Source organism: Elephantulus edwardii, unplaced genomic scaffold (assembly GCF_000299155.1).
Source record: "Elephantulus edwardii isolate Elephantulus edwardi_28Jun2011 unplaced genomic scaffold, EleEdw1.0 scaffold00006, whole genome shotgun sequence".
Lineage (NCBI taxonomy): Eukaryota > Metazoa > Chordata > Mammalia > Macroscelidea > Macroscelididae > Elephantulus > Elephantulus edwardii.
In genome coordinates, this window is record NW_006399756.1 from 31,734,664 (window position 1) to 31,742,530 (window position 7,867).

The following is a 7,867-nucleotide window of genomic DNA, read 5'->3' on the forward strand; positions in this document are numbered from 1 at the left end:
ATGTCAAAAGTTCTTTTTTCTGGCCTTTCGGTAATACTACTTTGTCAGCCCCTTACATTTTTTTCAATCTTATAGAAAAACTTGGTAAACTGGTATGGCTGGTATTATTAAAACTTTATTTAATAATAAATTTTTTGTATGGTTTTATCATAGTTTCCTTCTTAAAAATTTTAATTATAAACTAGATGTAAATGATTTGTGTATCTCACTTTCTTTTGGACATATACAGGATTATACCAAAAAGATTATCTCCAGGTTAGAGAGAGAATTGTGCAGAACTTAATGCAGGGAGGATGAAATAAAAACTGAGTGGAAGATTTTTTCATTACCTCCCTTCTACACATCCTCATTCACACAGGGGAAGCTCCTACACTTTTCTTTTCATTTTTTTCCAAGAAATAAAGGGTAGTAGAGATATGGAAGTTAGTCATTATGAGTTAATTCTGTACTGTAGTTGAAATATATTTTTAACCAACCAACAAATATTTGTGAAGAGTTATGTACCAAATGCTTTTCTCTTAGGAGGACACAAAGAAATATAAGTGATGGTTTCAGTTCTCAAAGAATAAACTAATTATCAATTTAGGGAGAAAAGTACACATCATTATTAATAAACAGTATTAGTCAATATACTGTTATCAAGAATAAAAAACATTAAGTCTTATAAGAGTTTAGAAAAAGGATATATTTGGGCTACAATGCTAAACATAACTGTTAAATACTTAAATGGCTTTACAACAATATCATATATATTTTCTAAACTGACCCTTTAGTTAAATCTAGGTTTAGTGTATTAGGAAACAAAGGCTCAACTCTTATAATTTGCCCTAATTCACACGGCAGATCTGTGAACTAGACCCAATGTCTTCATTTTCATTCCTGGTAGGATTTACTTAAATCAGCTCTGAAGTCTTGCTGCCAAAAACATCTCAAGGATTACAGCTGAATCCAAATGTGTTGGGGATGTGATTATGTATTTGCTAAATTTAGTATTATTCTCTCCTCTCTGTTGGCTGCCAAATGGCAGTAAATAACTTTTAATGCAAAATAAGAGATTTTATTCTTGCAATAATTTATTGGGTAGGGAAAGTGATTCATACATCTTTAAATCAGACAGTAGAATAAGAGCTAATTTACAAGGCCTTAGTTTCACTATTATTTACACATACTCACTTCACCAACTTGTACTTAGTTCCACAGAAGACTTTCCTTACCCACCAGGTCTGACTTTATTCTTTAAAGTTATAATATATGTGGGAAATCGGCAATAAATCTGACTCGAACAACTTATGGCAAGATGGAAAACCACTACAGATAGCAAAATAGAGTCAGGAGATTAGTTTGAAAGCAGTTATTAGGGTTAAAATTATGAGTTACACATTTTTTAAAGCCATATCCTGTGACTTCTATACAGAATACGTGAGAGCATTAGATCTGTTCATACAATAACCCTATCTGATTACCTAGGGTCAAGCTACTGTTTATCTCTGTCAGACAGAACCTGTATCCTGAGCAGGCCCAAAACTGTGTTTTTCACAAATTACCTAGTCAAGGATTTCTAAGCAATAGTCTCTGAAGTTCTTTCTCCTCAACTATCACCTTAAACAATAAGAAAAATATTGTAACTTAAAATTATTAAAAAGAAGTTAGCAAAATTTACTGTTCCTATCTTCTTACCCCTTTTACTGTCGTAAAAATACACTTAGTGAGTGACCAAGAGATTTTCTTTACTAAAGAGCTCATGAGTCAAGAGATTTTAATGCTGTGAGTGGAGTGGATTAGTTTAGTTTGGATTTCTTGGGAGTAACATTTCTCAAAAGAAGGGCCGTGCTGCCCTCTAGTGATGAATGTTGAAATACTATAAATACACTTCTATATTCATGCTAGTTATTTTGGGACTAAATGCAACCGCTCATATTGTCTTGAACTATATTCTAAAAGTGAGTGGGACTTAAAGCACTTGCTGAGGAATATTAGAGACTACAGACTTTAATATAGATTGCATCTCAGCATCAAGAAAACAAAAATTTTCACCGCTGGGCCAATAGACAACATCATGGTAAATGGAGAAAAGATTGAAATTGTCAGTTATTTCACCTTACTTGGATCCACAATGGAAAAAAACCCCTCAAAATATATGTTGCACTGGGAAAATATGCTGCCAAGAACCTCACTAAGATGCTAAAGAGCAAGGATGTTAGTTTAAAGACCAAGGTGCATCTGATCCAAGCCCCATGCATTTGAAATTTGGACAACAAATAAACATGGTGATAGAAGAATTAATGCCTTTGAGTTGTGGTATTGGAGAAGAGTACTAAATATCCCACACACTACCACAAGAACAAACAAAAATGTCTTAGAGAAAGTACAACCAGGGGGCTCCTCAGAGCCCAGTATAATGAAAATGCTTTGGGCATGTTGTTACAAGGGGTCAATCCTTGGAAACATGCATCATGTTTGGAAAAGTGAAAGGTCAATGAAATAGAGGAAGACCCTCAACAAGAAGGACTGACAGTGATTCTAGCAACAGGCTTAAGTATATTAGAGATGATGAGGATGGCACAGATGGGGCAGGATTCAGATCCATTGTTCATAGGGTCACTATGAGTTGTGATGTACTTGATGACATATAGCAACATGCTCTTTTTGTACTAAAGCTAGGATATCAGGCTATGTAACAACAAAAATAGGACACCACATATTCGGAATGAGAGGACCAGGAAGACAAAGCTAAGCTCTAAGGTAAGGGGGAGTCACAGATAGACAAGGAAAGAGATTTTCTTCTGAATTTCTTCTAGCCTTCCTGATCTGGTATCTAGGGTGTCTACAATTGTTGTCTGTAAGGCAATTCAATTCTTTGTCTTTATTACACTGGCGATCACAGCCACCCAGGGGTATTGAGAAAATACAGGTTCTAAAATACTTTTTATGTTTTAGAAAAAGGTAACAGAACTAGAAAAGGTTATTGTAAACATATTTCAATGTTAACTAATTAACAAACATTTGTTTTGTTTCTTTTATATTGCTCTGAGATTTTATAATTTCTAAAATTTGCTCTAAAACGTAGGGAAGCTTAAAGCAAATGGAAGAAATGAAATAAGATAGCTGAGTGGATTTCAAAAGGCAGCTAGAAAAGGTAAGTATTCATGTGCAAATTCCTGGCATTAGAAAACCAAAAGGGAAGAGCATGCTCACTATTTTGCAAACTGGAAGAACTGAGGAATTAAACAAACAAACAAGAAGAACTGAGGAACAAAGCCTTGAGCTGCAGTGCTGGAGTATTCTATGGGCAAAATACAGCATGATGCAGGCGGAAACAAAAGGAAAGAGAAAGGAGCTATTGTAACACAAAGACTTGGTTGACATTCAGTCATTTCAGGAGGCAACATATGATCAAGAACAGTAGCACTGAAGGAAGAAGTCCAAGTACTGAGGGCACTGGCCAAAAACAAGGCTCTAGGACATCAAAGACTATCTGTTTCAACAAACGCTGCAGTTCTAGAAGCACTCACTTCTGTGCTGAAAAATTGGCAAAAGAGCTACTTGGTTAGTTGAGTAAAGGAGATTGACATTTGTACCAAGTACAAAGAAAGGTGGTCCAATAGGATGCTTAAGGTGTCAAACAGTGTCATTAATGGCACATGTGAGTAAAATCTTCTAAGGACAATTTTTTTAAAGCTGCATCTCAATTTTAATTGTTATAAAGCAAAATATGTATAAATGATTGGGTGAAAAACAGCGTAATTTAAAAAAATTCACTCAAGTAAAAAAAATAAGTTAAAAGCAAAAATAACATTAAAAAATGATGGAGCAATATACCAACAAGAAACTACAAGAAATATGAGCTTGATTCAGAAGAGACCGTGCAGCAGGGGATCTTATTACTTGGCTTCTGGTCTTCTGAACTTCACCTTTAGGCAAATAGAGCCCATGTGTTCTCATATGGTGGATTGTCTAAGGAGTGTGTTCCTCTCTTTTGTTACTGATCACCTTATATTGTTTGGCTAAAAGTTGAAACTTTTAAATTTTCATCTGGGTGTTTTTAGTTTTAGGCTTGAAGGGTGGTTAAAGGCCATAATCTTGGCGTTCCACCAGTGTCAATCAGTCCAATAAGTTGATCTTTACAAAACTGGAATTTGATTCCAAGCTTATGCCTATGCATTGTTCTGCTATGCCTCTCATCATTCAAGGAATGAACAAATTCCACAAGCAAGTGTTTGTAAACATCTGTGATGATGATGAGAAGTAATATTGACTCAAATATTGTTTCAAAGTCCTTTGTATGTAATGATGCAATCCATACAGCCACCTATGAGATCACCAATTGTTATGGACTCACTTTTGATTCACTGATATTCCATGTGCATCTGTTAGAGTAAAACTGTGCTCCATAAGGTTGTTGATGGATAAGTTTTGAAAATAGATAGGCTTTTTTTCTGAGGTATCTGAGGGTAAAATCAAACCTCTAACCTTTGGTTGGGGTTAACTGCATTATCCAGGGACTCCCACCCATGAAGCAGTCTATTACTATCTCTTTGCTATAGATGAGAAAATTGGCACCACCAGAGGCCATCATTGTTTTTCCCCCCAGAGGTCATAATTTTAACAATTATTCTATACTTCCTTTCAAGTAATGTACACAAACTATCTAGCAAAAAATTTCAAAAAAAATGTCTAAAACTTATATTCAACAAGTAGGTAAAAGCATCAGTAGTTCCTGGTCCTGTTGATATCTACTCCCCAAAGGACTCAGCAGTTATAAAAAAAGTTTTGCACACAGGAATGTCTATCCAGTTCAAGGATTTTTATCCATTCTACTCCAGGCCTCATGAAATATACATTTTTAGGAAACAGGATTCCTTCACTTGACCCAATTCAAAGAAGAATCATACTTAAGAAATTGAAAGCAAGATAAGAGAGGGAGCTAAGCAAAGGAACAGTTAATTCAAGGACAGAGAGGTTGTATAAACATTCTCTTTAGCAAGAGTAAACTCATGTCCAGGGAGAGGACAGTGCTGTCATTGGTGCTCCCGTTCCTCATTTAGCTTATTGCCCACTCTGAGTCACTTTGACTCTTAAACAGATCTCCTCTTACATCTTTGATTTTCAACAAAACATTTGATCTGCACACAACTTAGCTTTTAAATATTATTAATTGAGATCACATACGCCCACGGAACCATTCCAAATTGCTTTATGCTTGAGCACAAGTGTGACAAACTCCTCCCTCCTCTGACTTGTTCCTAAGTTTAGACCTTCTTCAGGGGCAAGACTGAGTAAATTAAGCAGGTGTGGGATTTGTCTAATGGTTCCTGTAGTGCCATTGCTGTCCTTGCATGCCCTGCCTCTTACACTTATTGGGGGGTCAGGGGGAGTGCTGCCCAGTCCTGAAGGTTTCAGATTCCTAAGAGAATATACGCAAAAGGAGTTCATTGCACATGAAGCTGTTGCTTTGAGGTTTCCCAGTTTGTCTGAAAAAAACCCAAGGGGGAATAAGACAAGACAGATGGGGACAGAAAGGGAGGGCACTTGAAACAAGTCAGAAAATGAAGTTAAGAAGCTCGGCGATTTGTCATTTTATTAATCAGGAAAACAAACAAACAAGAAGCTGGGTGAATACCAGCCACTCTTCCTTTCTTCTGACAGTTATTTCTCACTCTTGGACAGTTTACTTGGCTGCCTACTTGTCTGGCTGTGTTTGCCTCTCAAGAGGCTTTTGCTTCAATTAGCCGTTCAGTAGGGAGGCAGTGTTGAGTCAATTCTAAGCTAAAGTGTTAAAATTAGCAATGGCCTGGGAAGCATTTTACTTATTTTAAGATTGGCATTTTAGTTAGGAGGGTAGCTTCCAGGTCTCGAAACAGAAAGGTATCAAACTGCAGCATTCCCCTAAAACTCCAAACTTTTAAAAGTTGTGATTTGAATGAAAGTTTACAAAGCATATTAGTTTTTAATTCATTCATACATTTTCTTTCATGTTAGTTACAACATCAACAATGTAATGAGAATTTCTTCCCTCCCTGCCTCTTCTACCATGTAATTCTCATCTCTATTAATCCTTCAATCCTTCTTGCTTTCTGGGATTTATCTTTGGGCAATGGCTGCTCTTTTGACCCCATTTGGTTGGTTATTTTAAGGAATAACCTTAGAATATTCATCTTATTAAAACTCAAACTTGGCCTTTCTACAAAGATGGCACTGAAAGTGAAGAAGGAAGCCCCTGCCCCTCCCAAAACTGAAGCCAAAAAAAAGGCATTAAAGACCAAGAAGGCAGATCTGCACATCACCCACCTTCTGGCACCCTAAGATGCTGAGACTCTGGAGGCAGGAAGAGCGCCCCCAGGAGAAACAAGATTGACCACTATGCCATCATCAAATTTCCCTTGACCACCAAGTCAGCCATGAAGAAAATAGAAGATAACAAGACATTTGTGTTCATTATGGATGTCAAGGCCAACAAGCATCAAATTAAACAAGTTATAAAGAAGCTCTGTGACATTGATGTAGCTAAGATCAACACTTTGATTTGATTAGGGCTGATGAAGAAGGCCTATGTTCGACTTAGTCCTGACTATGATGCTTTGGATGTTGCAAACAAAATTTGGATCATCTAAACTGAGTCCAGCTGGCTAATTCTAAATACAAATTTTTTCTCACACACACAAAACAAAAACAAAAACAAACCTCAAACTTGGTCCTAACTTATAACAATCCTCCGCTGGGTTTTTGAGGTTATAAATTCTGAAGGAAGTTGACTTTCTTCCTTGGAGCTGCTGGTGGAGTTGAACTGGTGGCAGAGCAGCATAGTCATGAGGTTAGCAGCACAACACTAAGGATAATGGCACGAGAGCTCTCTTGTTCACATTGGAGGCCTGTCAACTGATTAGCTAAAAGTTGAACCATGGGGGTCTTAGTCGCCGTCGCCTGCGGATCATGGATCCCCGCAAAGTGAGCAAACTTCGGGCCTTCGTCAAGATGTGTAAGCAGGACTCTAGTGTTCTGCACAGCTAGGAAATGCGCTTCCTGAAGGAGTGGGTGGAGAGCATGGGTGGTAAAATACCTCCTGCTACTCATAAAGCTAAATGAGAAGAAAATGCCAAGGAACAAAACCAGATAGCAAGAAGCCAGAGGAAGACTTAAAGACAGATGAGCCATCAAGGAGGAAAGTGATCTAGACATTGATAATGAAGGTGTGATTGAACCAGACACTGATGCCCCTCAGGAAAAGGGAGATGAAAAATGTAGAGATAACGGAAGAGATGATGGATGAGGCCAATGAGAAGAAAGTGGCTGCCATTGATGCCCTAAATGCAGGTGAGCTGCAGAAAGCCATTGACTTATTCACAGATGCCATCAAACTGAATCCTCGCTTAGCCATTCTGTATGCCAAGAGAGCCAGTGTCTTCATCAAATTACAGAAGCCAAATGCTGCCATTCGAGACTGTGACAGAGCCATTGAAATGAATCCCGATTCAGCTCAGCCATATAAATGGCGTAGGAAAGCACACAGACTTCTGGGTCATTGGGAAGAAGCAGCACATGATCTTGCCCTTGCTTGTAAACTGGACTATGATGAAGATGCTAGTGCCATGCTGAAAGAAGTTCAACCACGGGCCCAGACAATTGCAGAACATCGGAGAAAGTATGAAAGAAAACGTGAAGAGCTAGAGATCAAAGAGAAGATAGAGAGAGTTAAGAAGGCTCGGGAATAGAGATACCATTTGACCCAGCAATTCCACTACTGGGAATATACCCCGAAGAGACCATAACTGTTATCCAAGCAGATTTATGCACACCCATGTTTATTGCAGCTTTGTTCACAATAGCAAGGAGTTGGAAACAACCTAAGTGTCCATCAACAAACGAATGG

The 7,867-nt window shown here is 37.8% G+C and overlaps 1 pseudogene; it reads left to right on the forward strand.

The window, feature by feature from the left end:
• Positions 1 to 6,930: 6,930 nt before the first annotated feature.
• LOC102873548 lies at positions 6,931 to 7,709 on the forward strand (annotated as a pseudogene).
• Positions 7,710 to 7,867: the final 158 nt, after the last annotated feature.